The sequence below is a fragment of the Cucumis melo genome, chromosome 1 (genome assembly GCF_025177605.1).
Source record: "Cucumis melo cultivar AY chromosome 1, USDA_Cmelo_AY_1.0, whole genome shotgun sequence".
Classification (NCBI taxonomy): domain Eukaryota; kingdom Viridiplantae; phylum Streptophyta; class Magnoliopsida; order Cucurbitales; family Cucurbitaceae; genus Cucumis; species Cucumis melo.
Window position 1 is genome coordinate 5918908 of NC_066857.1, and position 15334 is coordinate 5934241.

Genomic DNA, 15334 nt, shown 5'->3' on the forward strand with positions numbered 1-15334 from the left:
TTTAGAATTTCACTGTATGTTTATATATGTGTGTATATTATAACACAAACAAAATACTGTTGAAAAATTACCAAAAATAGGATTACTTTTAAAGAGTTTTGATATAGTTTTTAAAAAGATGATTTTTAGGACAAACAAGCTGGAAAATGTCTATATTGTCATTCACTTAAAAAAAACCTAAAGGAAACTCTAGTATCTATATATGCGAAAATGGCGGTGTCTTTGCTGTTGAAGAAGATCATGAAGAAGAGGACCAAGAAGCTCAAGAGGCCTCAAAGTGATCGAAAGATCTCCGGTCAAAGTATTTTTATGTTTCTCTCTTTTTGTTTTGTTTATGTTATGTATTTTGTAGAATATGCAATAAGGAAGATGATGATATGTATTGTTGTCCGTCTTAGTTGCACCTTTGGATGCACTATGGTGATTGACATAGTATCTAATCCTTGTAGTTAGCAGCTCATTCGTTCTAATTTGTTTTGTTGAAGGTAGTTTCATTAGGTTTCATTTGTATCTTTTTATACTTTGCTGAAGCTTGTTTAGTAGGATATGATGATAATATGACATCCAAACTAACTTGTGTCTTCAGACGCAATTTGATGAAACAAAGATCGACTATCTAATCCTTCTTTCGTAATTAATTGATTTAAGTATTGATTAATTATTGTAATATTTTGGGCTTGTTAAATTGAACTTTGGTTCTTCTTCTCACTGTATATTGTATTGATTTACGGGAATCAATGATAAACTTATGAGGCTTAGTCTTTTCCCTCGTGAAGATCGTGAGTTCAACTATTTTGTATTCCCATTAAACAGTGTACTTCAAAATTAATTTTAATTTCAATCTTTTTAGAATTTAAACACTTGGAAACAACTGCATGCAAAATATATAATGTCAAAATATTTCAATACACAATGCTTGGCTCCTTATCTCCGTAGTTATAGCATATATCTTTGCCAGGGTTTTTCGGGTCTTGCAAGCACATGCTATATTCATGAATGATCCATCTGCATGTGGTGCATTTTCCTGCATCCCTTTTGTCGTCAAAGATATTGAACCAGTAGATTTGGTGTTGTCCAGTCCATGTGAAGCTGCAGAAAAACAATGTCGTCCCCACGAGGTTGGGTCTGAACTTGAACGAGTAGCCTTGTCCAAGCGGAAGGACATGGACTCCTAAGTCATCGTTCTTGGATTTGCAGTGAACGGTGACATGAATGCCGTATTCAATTTGGTTGACGATTACGACTGTAGTTACTGGTTGGATGAAGATCGATCCTTGAATTGCACGTATGTTACATAAAAAGAAAATTAGCAAAGATAGTGCAAGTGTTGGAGATGAGCCCATTTTCAAGGCGTCGGTTGAAACACAAAGGAAGAGACAAGAATATGAGGCTTTATACCTTTTGTCTTGTATTGGTATGATTGGGACGTGATAGAAATAGTGAATATATATACATAGGGTCTGTGCAAAGAAAAAAGTTGTTTTCTCGTGTGTTGGTAAAGAATGGTGTATATTTAAACTATAATTTTTACTCTCGACGTTATTGTTTAAACGTTTGTGAAAAATAAGAAATGAGTAAAGTTACCTTTCGTTGGCATAAATTGAGACTATTAAGTTGGTGAGGCAAAAAGGAAGGGGAAGGACATTAAAACAGTAAAACGAATAAAAGAAAAAGAAAAAAAAAAAGAGTCCATATTGCAACCTTGAAAATAATGATCAGTTTAGTTTTATGTAGATATTATCACATTTCTTGAAGAAATAAACTGTTGTTGAAGTTAAATTGTTCGTGGTAAGGAAAGAGAGATTTCGCGTAGGAAGTTTTGAAATTTAACAAGCAAAGATTGTCTATATTTTGTGTTACATGTCTTGTGATTTTTCCTTTGACATGTTGATTCTTATTATTATGACAGTATGCTAAACACATTTTAAAATTAACAACGAAACGTTTGTAAATTCACTTTTTATTGTTAAAAATGTTGTTATTATCTTGGGTAAAACGTAACCACGTTACTGTACTATATCAAATTTATCTTTATTTTCTATGCTCAAACATTGTAAAATAAATTGAGTGTGAAATGTTGTTACACGCATCCTATATGGAATCTATTGAAATTCTATGGACGCTCCTAGAACAAAGGATCTCGAAACTTGCCAGTCATTCCCTTCATAAATTTTAGGAAATGTCTACAATTGGTTCATTCTTTCGTAAACTGTTACGTTGAGAAACCCTTTTGAAATATTTAATCCCATAGCTAGTATCTTTAGTTCATACACTCTAGTTTGGATCAATGTGGTCTCCTATTTTATGATATTCGTCACCTTTTTCATTGAAACCTATATATAAAGTAACAGTGTTTGTAGTGATTTTTGAACAACTTTATATTGTCCAGCCGTCGAAAATTTTCACATTTTTCAAGAAACATCTCTAGTTACATGTTTATCGATCTAAGTAGAAGAGGTACCAAACCGCCCTTCATGATTGTTCTATAAAGAAATTCGAGTTTGGTATATCCTCAAATATTTAAGTCTACGTGGGTTCAATCGTTACATATATTGACCCTCGAGTTTTGCAGCACAGGTTTAATCGTATAACCAGTTGTAACGATCAATATATGAAGAAATTTGAGTTTGGTATCCTTTCATATTTAAACCTACATCGATTCAATTGTTAGATATGTCGACCCTCGAGGTTTTCAGTTGACGATAAAGCAGAATTACAAAAACACCTCATTCATTTCTGGGTAATGGTCGAACATGGGTGCCTAGCTGTAGAGAATGGTGTTCGACTGTAGACCAAAACTAATGATTCAATTATATATAAGATGATTTAATTTCTTCGGGGTCTTCAATCAATGTGAATAGCACGATGAAATCAACGAATTATAGAATAGATATTGCCTATTTTTTAACACAAAAGAGGGAGAGTTCGAGCGAAGGAGCGAACTTATATACTTTTTTTTTATATCATTTCATTATAGTTGACTGAGATGGAATTTAAACACTTGGAAACAACTGCATGCAAAATATATAATGTCAAAATATTTCATTACACAATGCTTGGCTCCTTATCTCCGTAGTTATAGCATATATCTTTGCCAGGGTTTTTCGGGTCTTGCAAGCACATGCTATATTCATGAATGATCCATCTGCATGTGGTGCATTTTCCTGCATCCCTTTTGTCGTCAAAGATATTGAACCAGTAGATTTGGTGTTGTCCAGTCCATGTGAAGCTGCAGAAAAACAATGTCGTCCCCACGAGGTTGGGTCTGAACTTGAACGAGTAGCCTTGTCCAAGCGGAAGGACATGGACTCCTAAGTCATCGTTCTTGGATTTGCAGTGAACGGTGACATGAATGCCGTATTCAATTTGGTTGACGATTACGACTGTAGTTACTGGTTGGATGAAGATCGATCCTTGAATTGCACGTATGTTACATAAAAAGAAAATTAGCAAAGATAGTGCAAGTGTTGGAGATGAGCCCATTTTCAAGGCGTCGGTTGAAACACAAAGGAAGAGACAAGAATATGAGGCTTTATACCTTTTGTCTTGTATTGGTATGATTGGGACGTGATAGAAATAGTGAATATATATACATAGGGTCTGTGCAAAGAAAAAAGTTGTTTTCTCGTGTGTTGGTAAAGAATGGTGTATATTTAAACTATAATTTTTACTCTCGACGTTATTGTTTAAACGTTTGTGAAAAATAAGAAATGAGTAAAGTTACCTTTCGTTGGCATAAATTGAGACTATTAAGTTGGTGAGGCAAAAAGGAAGGGGAAGGACATTAAAACAGTAAAACGAATAAAAGAAAAAGAAAAAAAAAAGAGTCCATATTGCAACCTTGAAAATAATGATCAGTTTAGTTTTATGCAGATATTATCACATTTCTTGAAGAAATAAACTGTTGTTGAAGTTAAATTGTTCGTGGTAAGGAAAGAGAGATTTCGCGTAGGAAGTTTTGAAATTTAACAAGCAAAGATTGTCTATATTTTGTGTTACATGTCTTGTGATTTTTCCTTTGACATATTGATTCTTATTATTATGACAGTATGCTAAACACATTTTAAAATTAACAACGAAACGTTTGTAAATTCACTTTTTATTGTTAAAAATGTTGTTATTATCTTGGGTAAAACGTAACCACGTTACTGTACTATATCAAATTTATCTTTATTTTCTATGCTCAAACATTGTAAAATAAATTGAGTGTGAAATGTTGTTACACGCATCCTATATGGAATCTATTGAAATTCTATGGACGCTCCTAGAACAAAAGATCTCGAAACTTGCCAGTCATTCCCTTCATAAATTTTAGGAAATGTCTACAATTGGTTCATTCTTTCGTAAACTGTTACGTTGAGAAACCCTTTTGAAATATTTAATCCCATAGCTAGTATCTTTAGTTCATACACTCTAGTTCGGATCAATGTGGTCTCCTATTTTATGATATTCGTCACCTTTTTCATTGAAACCTATATATAAAGTAACAGTGTTTGTAGTGATTTTTGAACAACTTTATATTGTCCAGCCGTCGAAAATTTTCACATTTTTCAAGAAACATCTCTTGTAACGACCCAACTCTTTATACTAAGCTGAGGTCGTTACTAAAACGGAACGATGACAAGAGACACTTTTTTGAAACGAGGGAAGAATAAATTTTCATTAAAAATGGAATATTAAAACACTGAAACATAAACGCGGAAGCAAAACTGAGTCCCCATATGGCATGTCACGGATCCTTCTCTGTCGCTCGCCAGCTTTCCTCTACCTTTACCTTCTCCTGAAATGTTAAACATAGAAAGAGTGAGTATAAACATATACTCAGTAAGGGACCTACTACTAGTCCCGCTAGGTGTCTGTTAACTTCCCATTAGAGTCCTGAAAATGGTACCCAATCTCTGGCACGTTCCCGAACACGTGCAACATGCGCTCCCGTAGGAACGAAAATCTGGTCTTCGGTGTCCCGGGGGAGCACCTAGGACATGCTGGTCTGTAGTGAACCCGGGGGTAACACTAAGACAATCGGGATGCGAGGACCCCGTCGAATCACTCGAATCATATCAATATCCATGCTAGACTGGCGTCCCGTCGGACCACACAGTCCTAAATAGGTGGTGATCCCGAAGGACACCCATGCAGGTACGACTCTAATAGACAAAGTTAACAGAACACCCTATCCATAGCATGTAGCATAACATAACATCATAACATGGCATGAGTATTAATCTTAACGTCCTTAATCATGTGATTAATATATCATGCATTAACAATCATCAACATCAATCTACCAGTCATTAACATAACATCAGTCACCATCATCAATCATCAACATAATAATCTCAGTCATCATCACCAACATCAATACAATGACAGTCATTATCAGTAGCATCAAGTTATGCATTTTAGCTACCATCAATGCATAATCATAATTACATGCGGTCTCTTGAATTCAGTTCGAAGGTCTAGTAGGAGAATCTCTTACCTGGAGATTTTAGCCAAACAAAGGTAGTTCCTAGTTGACAGTAAAAATTCTCCAATTAACTTGATCCTAATCATAAAAGGAAAACTTAGTATCTTAATTAATGAAATTAGCAATTGGCTAACATCCAAAAATTCTCCCAAATTAATTAACTTTCTAAAAAAAAGGGTTGAAACCAATTCAACCTTGATTGGGAAAAATCCAAGATTTAAATCTTAAAAAGTTTAGCCAATTGAACCTTTAAAGAAACCTCAAATAGATCCAAAATTAAATTAATAAAATATTAATTTAATTTTATTTGCTTACCAAGGTTACTCAAATGGAGGTTGAAAAATCCTCTTATCCTTGATGAAAAATTCATCACTTTAAATCCTCAAGCTTCCAAAGAGACCAATCTTAACTTCAACTGAGGCGGCGACAGCAGAGGGTTATCTTAGAGAAGAAGATGAAGAACCTTTTTCTTTTTCCTTTATTTTCCAACTTAAGCATTCCAATCTATTTATAGACCCAAATAATAACAATAATAATAATAATTATTATTTCCTTTTCCTTTTCCTTTTAGGATATATATAATAACAATAATATTTATTATTATTATTTTCTTTTCCTTTTCCTTTTAGGATATATATATAATACCAAAAAAATATACATATATCTTTATTCCCATTATCTTTCCTAAATCAATGCCTTAATCTTAGGCATTTATAACTATTAGTAATAATAATAATACTTCTTTATTATTATTATTTTTCTCTCACCAAAATCTACAATAAATATATATTTATTTAAACCATTATTCTCTCTTGCAAATAAATATATATCTTTTTTGTCCAATCAAATCAACCATCTCTCTCCTTATGGATTATCTTCTTTTCCAAACAAATATAATTATATTCCATCATATAATTAACTTCACTTTTCCATATTATTAATTAAATATATATATCCATATATATATACTCAATTAATTACAATTCCACAAAAACTAACTTTTCCCTCCAAAATCTCAAATTAACTTAAGTCCTCAATTAATTTAATCAATCAAATCTTTTCCAATAAATCACTTATAACTTCCACAACATGAATTGTCTTAAACCAACCATAACAACTTCACTCCATAATCAAGATTTATCTTTCTGCAGAATAATTAATTATCATCCACAATAATTAATTATTATTTACCTTTCTTCCAAAATAATTAATTATCTTCTACAATAATTAATTATTATTTATCTTTCTCCAAAATAATTAATTATCTTCCACAAAAAAAATTAATTATTGTTTATCTTTCTCCAAAGTAATTATCCTTTTACAAATAATTAATTATTGTTTATCTTTCTCCAAAGTAATTAATTATCCTTTTACAAATAATTATATTTTCCCAAAATATAATTATTTTACTTTTTCTCCTTTAATAAATATCCTTTCTCCAAAACACAACTATTTTTTTCTTAAATAATTATATTTCAACAAATATAATTATCGTTTCCTTTAACATAATAATTATATATATATATTTCCACATATACATATAATTATTCAATCTCCAACAAACTTTCCACCCCACAATTTAATTAAATAACATCCATAATTATTTAATTAAATTCAACTTCAACAACACTAAAAATCCACAACTTTACTTAATTCTCTTAACCTACCATTTAAACAAAAACTTAACAAACACCACGTGCCAAAACCTCTAATTAATTAAATATTCATCCAAGAAATATTTAATTAATTTCAATTCCCACCTAAAACAAATAATTCTCATTAAATGGATTCAAAATAACGCCCAATAAATTATCTTAATTTTTGGAGCGTTACATCTCTAGTTACATGTTTATCGATCTAAGTAGAAGAGGTACCAAACCGCCCTTCATGATTGTTCTATAAAGAAATTCGAGTTTGGTATATCCTCAAATATTTAAGTCTACGTGGGTTTAATCGTTACATATATTGACCCTCGAGTTTTGCAGCACAGGTTTAATCGTATAACCAGTTGTAACGATCAATATATGAAGAAATTTGAGTTTGGTGTCCTTTCATATTTAAACCTACATCGATTCAATTGTTAGATATGTCGACCCTCGAGGTTTTCAGTTGACGATAAAGCAGAATTACAAAAACACCTCATTCATTTCTGGGTAATGGTCGAACATGGGTGCCTAACTGTAGAGAATGGTGTTCGCCTGTAGACCAAAACTAATGATTCAATTATATATAAGATGATTTAATTTCTTCGGGGTCTTCAATCAATGTGAATAGCACGATGAAATCAACGAATTATAGAATAGATATTGCCTATTTTTTAACACAAAAGAGGGAGAGTTCGAGCGAAGGAGCGAACTTATATACTTTTTTCTTATATCATTTCATTATAGTTGACTGAGATGGAATTTAAACACTTGGAAACAACTGCATGCAAAATATATAATGTCAAAATATTTCATTACACAATGCTTGGCACCTTATCTCCGTAGTTATAGCATATATCTTTGCCAGGGTTTTTCGGGTCTTGCAAGCACATGCTATATTCATGAATGATCCATCTGCATGTGGTGCATTTTCCTGCATCCCTTTTGTCGTCAAAGATATTGAACCAGTAGATTTGGTGTTGTCCAGTCCATGTGAAGCTGCAGAAAAACAATGTCGTCCCCACGAGGTTGGGTCTGAACTTGAACGAGTAGCCTTGTCCAAGGGGAAGGACATGGACTCCTAAGTCATCGTTCTTGGATTTGCAGTGAACGGTGACAGGAATTCCGTATTCAATTTGGTTGACGATTACGACTGTAGTTACTGGTTGGATGAAGATCGATCCTTGAATTGCACGTATGTTACATAAAAAGAAAATTAGCAAAGATAGTGCAAGTGTTGGAGATGAGCCCATTTTCAAGGCGTCGGTTGAAACACAAAGGAAGAGACAAGAATATGAGGCTTTATACCTTTTGTCTTGTATTGGTATGATTGGGACGTGATAGAAATAGTGAATATATATACATAGGGTCTGTGCAAAGAAAAAAGTTGTTTTCTCGTGTGTTGGTAAAGAATGGTGTATATTTAAACTATAATTTTTACTCTCGACGTTATTGTTTAAACGTTTGTGAAAAATAAGAAATGAGTAAAGTTACCTTTCGTTGGCATAAATTGAGACTATTAAGTTGGTGAGGCAAAAAGGAAGGGGAAGGACATTAAAACAGTAAAACGAATAAAAGAAAAAGAAAAAAAAAAAGAGTCCATATTGCAACCTTGAAAAAAATGATCAGTTTAGTTTTATGTAGATATTATCACATTTCTTGAAGAAATAAACTGTTGTTGAAGTTAAATTGTTCGTGGTAAGGAAAGAGAGATTTCGCGTAGGAAGTTTTGAAATTTAACAAGCAAAGATTGTCTATATTTTGTGTTACATGTCTTGTGATTTTTCCTTTGACATATTGATTCTTATTATTATGACAGTATGCTAAACACATTTTAAAATTAACAACGAAACGTTTGTAAATTCACTTTTTATTGTTAAAAATGTTGTTATTATCTTGGGTAAAACGTAACCACGTTACTGTACTATATCAAATTTATCTTTATTTTCTATGCTCAAACATTGTAAAATAAATTGAGTGTGAAATGTTGTTACACGCATCCTATATGGAATCTATTGAAATTCTATGGACGCTCCTAGAACAAAAGATCTCGAAACTTGCCAGTCATTCCCTTCATAAATTTTAGGAAATGTCTACAATTGGTTCATTCTTTCGTAAACTGTTACGTTGAGAAACCCTTTTGAAATATTTAATCCCATAGCTAGTATCTTTAGTTCATACACTCTAGTTTGGATCAATGTGGTCTCCTATTTTATGATATTCGTCACCTTTTTCATTGAAACCTATATATAAAGTAACAGTGTTTGTAGTGATTTTTGAACAACTTTATATTGTCCAGCCGTCGAAAATTTTCACATTTTTCAAGAAACATCTCTAGTTACATGTTTATCGATCTAAGTAGAAGAGGTACCAAACCGCCCTTCATGATTGTTCTATAAAGAAATTCGAGTTTGGTATATCCTCAAATATTTAAGTCTACGTGGGTTCAATCGTTACATATATTGACCCTCGAGTTTTGCAGCACAGGTTTAATCGTATAACCAGTTGTAACGATCAATATATGAAGAAATTTGAGTTTGGTATCCTTTCATATTTAAACCTACATCGATTCAATTGTTAGATATGTCGACCCTCGAGGTTTTCAGTTGACGATAAAGCAGAATTACAAAAACACCTCATTCATTTCTGGGTAATGGTCGAACATGGGTGCCTAACTGTAGAGAATGGTGTTCGACTGTAGACTAAAACTAATGATTCAATTATATATAAGATGATTTAATTTCTTCGGGGTCTTCAATCAATGTGAATAGCACGATGAAATCAACGAATTATAGAATAGATATTGCCTATTTTTTAACACAAAAGAGGGAGAGTTCGAGCGAAGGAGCGAACTTATATACTTTTTTTTTATATCATTTCATTATAGTTGACTGAGATGGAATTTAAACACTTGGAAACAACTGCATGCAAAATATATAATGTCAAAATATTTCATTACACAATGCTTGGCTCCTTATCTCCGTAGTTATAGCATATATCTTTGCCAGGGTTTTTCGGGTCTTGCAAGCACATGCTATATTCATGAATGATCCATCTGCATGTGGTGCATTTTCCTGCATCCCTTTTGTCGTCAAAGATATTGAACCAGTAGATTTGGTGTTGTCCAGTCCATGTGAAGCTGCAGAAAAACAATGTCGTCCCCACGAGGTTGGGTCTGAACTTGAACGAGTAGCCTTGTCCAAGGGGAAGGACATGGACTCCTAAGTCATCGTTCTTGGATTTGCAGTGAACGGTGACAGGAATTCCGTATTCAATTTGGTTGACGATTACGACTGTAGTTACTGGTTGGATGAAGATCGATCTTTGAATTGCACGTATGTTACATAAAAAGAAAATTAGCAAAGATAGTGCAAGTGTTGGAGATGAGCCCATTTTCAAGGCGTCGGTTGAAACACAAAGGAAGAGACAAGAATATGAGGCTTTATACCTTTTGTCTTGTATTGGTATGATTGGGACGTGATAGAAATAGTGAATATATATATATAGGGTCTGTGCAAAGAAAAAAGTTGTTTTCTCGTGTGTTGGTAAAGAATGGTGTATATTTAAACTATAATTTTTACTCTCGACGTTATTGTTTAAACGTTTGTGAAAAATAAGAAATGACTAAAGTTACCTTTCGTTGGCATAAATTGAGACTATTAAGTTGGTGAGGCAAAAAGGAAGGGGAAGGACATTAAAACAGTAAAACGAATAAAAGAAAAAGAAAAAAAAAAAGAGTCCATATTGCAACCTTGAAAATAATGAATAGTTTAGTTTTATGTAGATATTATCACATTTCTTGAAGAAATAAACTGTTGTTGAAGGTAAATTGTTCGTGGTAAGGAAAGAGAGATTTCGCGTAGGAAGTTTTGAAATTTAACAAGCAAAGATTGTCTATATTTTGTGTTACATGTCTTGTGATTTTTCCTTTGACATATTGATTCTTATTATTATGACAGTATGCTAAACACATTTTAAAATTAACAACGAAACGTTTGTAAATTCACTTTTTATTGTTAAAAATGTTGTTATTATCTTGGGTAAAACGTAACCACGTTACTGTACTATATCAAATTTATCTTTATTTTCTATGCTCAAACATTGTAAAATAAATTGAGTGTGAAATGTTGTTACACGCATCCTATATGGAATCTATTGAAATTCTATGGACGCTCCTAGAACAAAAGATCTCGAAACTTGCCAGTCATTCCCTTCATAAATTTTAGGAAATGTCTACAATTGGTTCATTCTTTCGTAAACTGTTACGTTGAGAAACCCTTTTGAAATATTTAATCCCATAGCTAGTATCTTTAGTTCATACACTCTAGTTTGGATCAATGTGGTCTCCTATTTTATGATATTCGTCACCTTTTTCATTGAAACCTATATATAAAGTAACAGTGTTTGTAGTGATTTTTGAACAACTTTATATTGTCCAGCCGTCGAAAATTTTCACATTTTTCAAGAAACATCTCTAGTTACATGTTTATCGATCTAAGTAGAAGAGGTACCAAACCGCCCTTCATGATTGTTCTATAAAGAAATTCGAGTTTGGTATATCCTCAAATATTTAAGTCTACGTGGGTTCAATCGTTACATATATTGACCCTCGAGTTTTGCAGCACAGGTTTAATCGTATAACCAGTTGTAACGATCAATATATGAAGAAATTTGAGTTTGGTATCCTTTCATATTTAAACCTACATCGATTCAATTGTTAGATATGTCGACCCTCGAGGTTTTCAGTTGACGATAAAGCAGAATTACAAAAACACCTCATTCATTTCTGGGTAATGGTCGAACATGGGTGCCTAACTGTAGAGAATGGTGTTCGACTGTAGACCAAAACTAATGATTCAATTATATATAAGATGATTTAATTTCTTCGGGGTCTTCCATCAATGTGAATAGCACGATGAAATCAACGAATTATAGAATAGATATTGCCTATTTTTTAACACAAAAGAGGGAGAGTTCGAGCGAAGGAGCGAACTTATATACTTTTTTTTTATATCATTTCATTATAGTTGACTGAGATGGAATTTAAACACTTGGAAACAACTGCATGCAAAATATATAATGTCAAAATATTTCATTACACAATGCTTGGCTCCTTATCTCCGTAGTTATAGCATATATCTTTGCCAGGGTTTTTCGGGTCTTGCAAGCACATGCTATATTCATGAATGATCCATCTGCATGTGGTGCATTTTCCTGCATCCCTTTTGTCGTCAAAGATATTGAACCAGTAGATTTGGTGTTGTCCAGTCCATGTGAAGCTGCAGAAAAACAATGTCGTCCCCACGAGGTTGGGTCTGAACTTGAACGAGTAGCCTTGTCCAAGCGGAAGGACATGGACTCCTAAGTCATCGTTCTTGGATTTGCAGTGAACAGTGACAGGAATGCCGTATTCAATTTGGTTGACGATTACGACTGTAGTTACTGGTTGGATGAAGATCGATCCTTGAATTGCACGTATGTTACATAAAAAGAAAATTAGCAAAGATAGTGCAAGTGTTGGAGATGAGCCCATTTTCAAGGCGTCGGTTGAAACACAAAGGAAGAGACAAGAATATGAGGCTTTATACCTTTTGTCTTGTATTGGTATGATTGGGACGTGATAGAAATAGTGAATATATATACATAGGGTCTGTGCAAAGAAAAAAGTTGTTTTCTCGTGTGTTGGTAAAGAATGGTGTATATTTAAACTATAATTTTTACTCTCGACGTTATTGTTTAAACGTTTGTGAAAAATAAGAAATGAGTAAAGTTACCTTTCGTTGGCATAAATTGAGACTATTAAGTTGGTGAGGCAAAAAGGAAGGGGAAGGACATTAAAACAGTAAAACGAATAAAAGAAAAAGAAAAAAAAAAAGAGTCCATATTGCAACCTTGAAAATAATGATCAGTTTAGTTTTATGTAGATATTATCACATTTCTTGAAGAAATAAACTGTTGTTGAAGTTAAATTGTTCGTGGTAAGGAAAGAGAGATTTCGCGTAGGAAGTTTTGAAATTTAACAAGCAAAGATTGTCTATATTTTGTGTTACATGTCTTGTGATTTTTCCTTTGACATATTGATTCTTATTATTATGACAGTATGCTAAACACATTTTAAAATTAACAACGAAACGTTTGTAAATTCACTTTTTATTGTTAAAAATGTTGTTATTATCTTGGGTAAAACGTAACCACGTTACTGTACTATATCAAATTTATCTTTATTTTCTATGCTCAAACATTGTAAAATAAATTGAGTGTGAAATGTTGTTACACGCATCCTATATGGAATCTATTGAAATTCTATGGACGCTCCTAGAACAAAAGATCTCGAAACTTGCCAGTCATTCCCTTCATAAATTTTAGGTAATGTCTACAATTGGTTCATTCTTTCGTAAACTGTTACGTTGAGAAACCCTTTTGAAATATTTAATCCCATAGCTAGTATCTTTAGTTCATACACTCTAGTTTGGATCAATGTGGTCTCCTATTTTATGATATTCGTCACCTTTTTCATTGAAACCTATATATAAAGTAACAGTGTTTGTAGTGATTTTTGAACAACTTTATATTGTCCAGCCGTCGAAAATTTTCACATTTTTCAAGAAACATCTCTAGTTACATGTTTATCGATCTAAGTAGAAGAGGTACCAAACCGCCCTTCATGATTGTTCTATAAAGAAATTCGAGTTTGGTATATCCTCAAATATTTAAGTCTACGTGGGTTCAATCGTTACATATATTGACCCTCGAGTTTTGCAGCACAGGTTTAATCGTATAACCAGTTGTAACGATCAATATATGAAGAAATTTGAGTTTGGTATCCTTTCATATTTAAACCTACATCGATTCAATTGTTAGATATGTCGACCCTCGAGGTTTTCAGTTGACGATAAAGAAGAATTACAAAAACACCTCATTCATTTCTGGGTAATGGTCGAACATGGGTGCCTAACTGTAGAGAATGGTGTTCGACTGTAGACCAAAACTAATGATTCAATTATATATAAGATGATTTAATTTCTTCGAGGTCTTCAATCAGTGTGAATAGCACGATGAAATCAACGAATTATAGAATAGATATTGCCTATTTTTTAACACAAAAGAGGGAGAGTTCGAGCGAAGGAGCGAACTTATATACTTTTTTTTTATATCATTTCATTATAGTTGACTGAGATGGAATTTAAACACTTGGAAACAACTGCATGCAAAATATATAATGTCAAAATATTTCATTACACAATGCTTGGCTCCTTATCTCCGTAGTTATAGCATATATCTTTGCCAGGGTTTTTCGGGTCTTGCAAGCACATGCTATATTCATGAATGATCCATCTGCATGTGGTGCATTTTCCTGCATCCCTTTTGTCGTCAAAGATATTGAACCAGTAGATTTGGTGTTGTCCAGTCCATGTGAAGCTGCAGAAAAACAATGTCGTCCCCACGAGGTTGGGTCTGAACTTGAACGAGTAGCCTTGTCCAAGCGGAAGGACATGGACTCCTAAGTCATCGTTCTTGGATTTGCAGTGAACAGTGACAGGAATGCCGTATTCAATTTGGTTGACGATTACGACTGTAGTTACTGGTTGGATGAAGATCGATCCTTGAATTGCACGTATGTTACATAAAAAGAAAATTAGCAAAGATAGTGCAAGTGTTGGAGATGAGCCCATTTTCAAGGCGTCGGTTGAAACACAAAGGAAGAGACAAGAATATGAGGCTTTATACCTTTTGTCTTGTAATGGTATGATTGGGACGTGATAGAAATAGTGAATATATATACATAGGGTCTGTGCAAAGAAAAAAGTTGTTTTCTCGTGTGTTGGTAAAGAATGGTGTATATTTAAACTATAATTTTTACTCTCGACGTTATTGTTTAAACGTTTGTGAAAAATAAGAAATGAGTAAAGTTACCTTTCGTTGGCATAAATTGAGACTATTAAGTTGGTGAGGCAAAAAGGAAGGGGAAGGACATTAAAACAGTAAAACGAATAAAAGAAAAAGAAAAAAAAAAGAGTCCATATTGCAACCTTGAAAATAATGATCAGTTTAGTTTTATGTAGATATTATCACATTTCTTGAAGAAATAAACTGTTGTTGAAGTTAAATTGTTCGTGGTAAGGAAAGAGAGATTTCGCGTAGGAAGTTTTGAAATTTAACAAGCAAAGATTGTCTATATTTTGTGTTACATGTCTTGTGATTTTTCCTTTGACATATTGAT

At 33.0% G+C, this 15334-nt stretch overlaps 1 non-coding gene across 1 annotated transcript; it reads left to right on the forward strand.

Moving 5' to 3' along the window:
- Positions 1–365: 365 nt before the first annotated feature.
- LOC127144350 (small nucleolar RNA U31b) lies at positions 366–443 on the forward strand. Its single transcript, XR_007816006.1, has one exon. It is a non-coding gene; the product is annotated as a small nucleolar RNA U31b (small nucleolar RNA).
- The last annotated feature ends 14891 nt before the right edge of the window (positions 444–15334 follow it).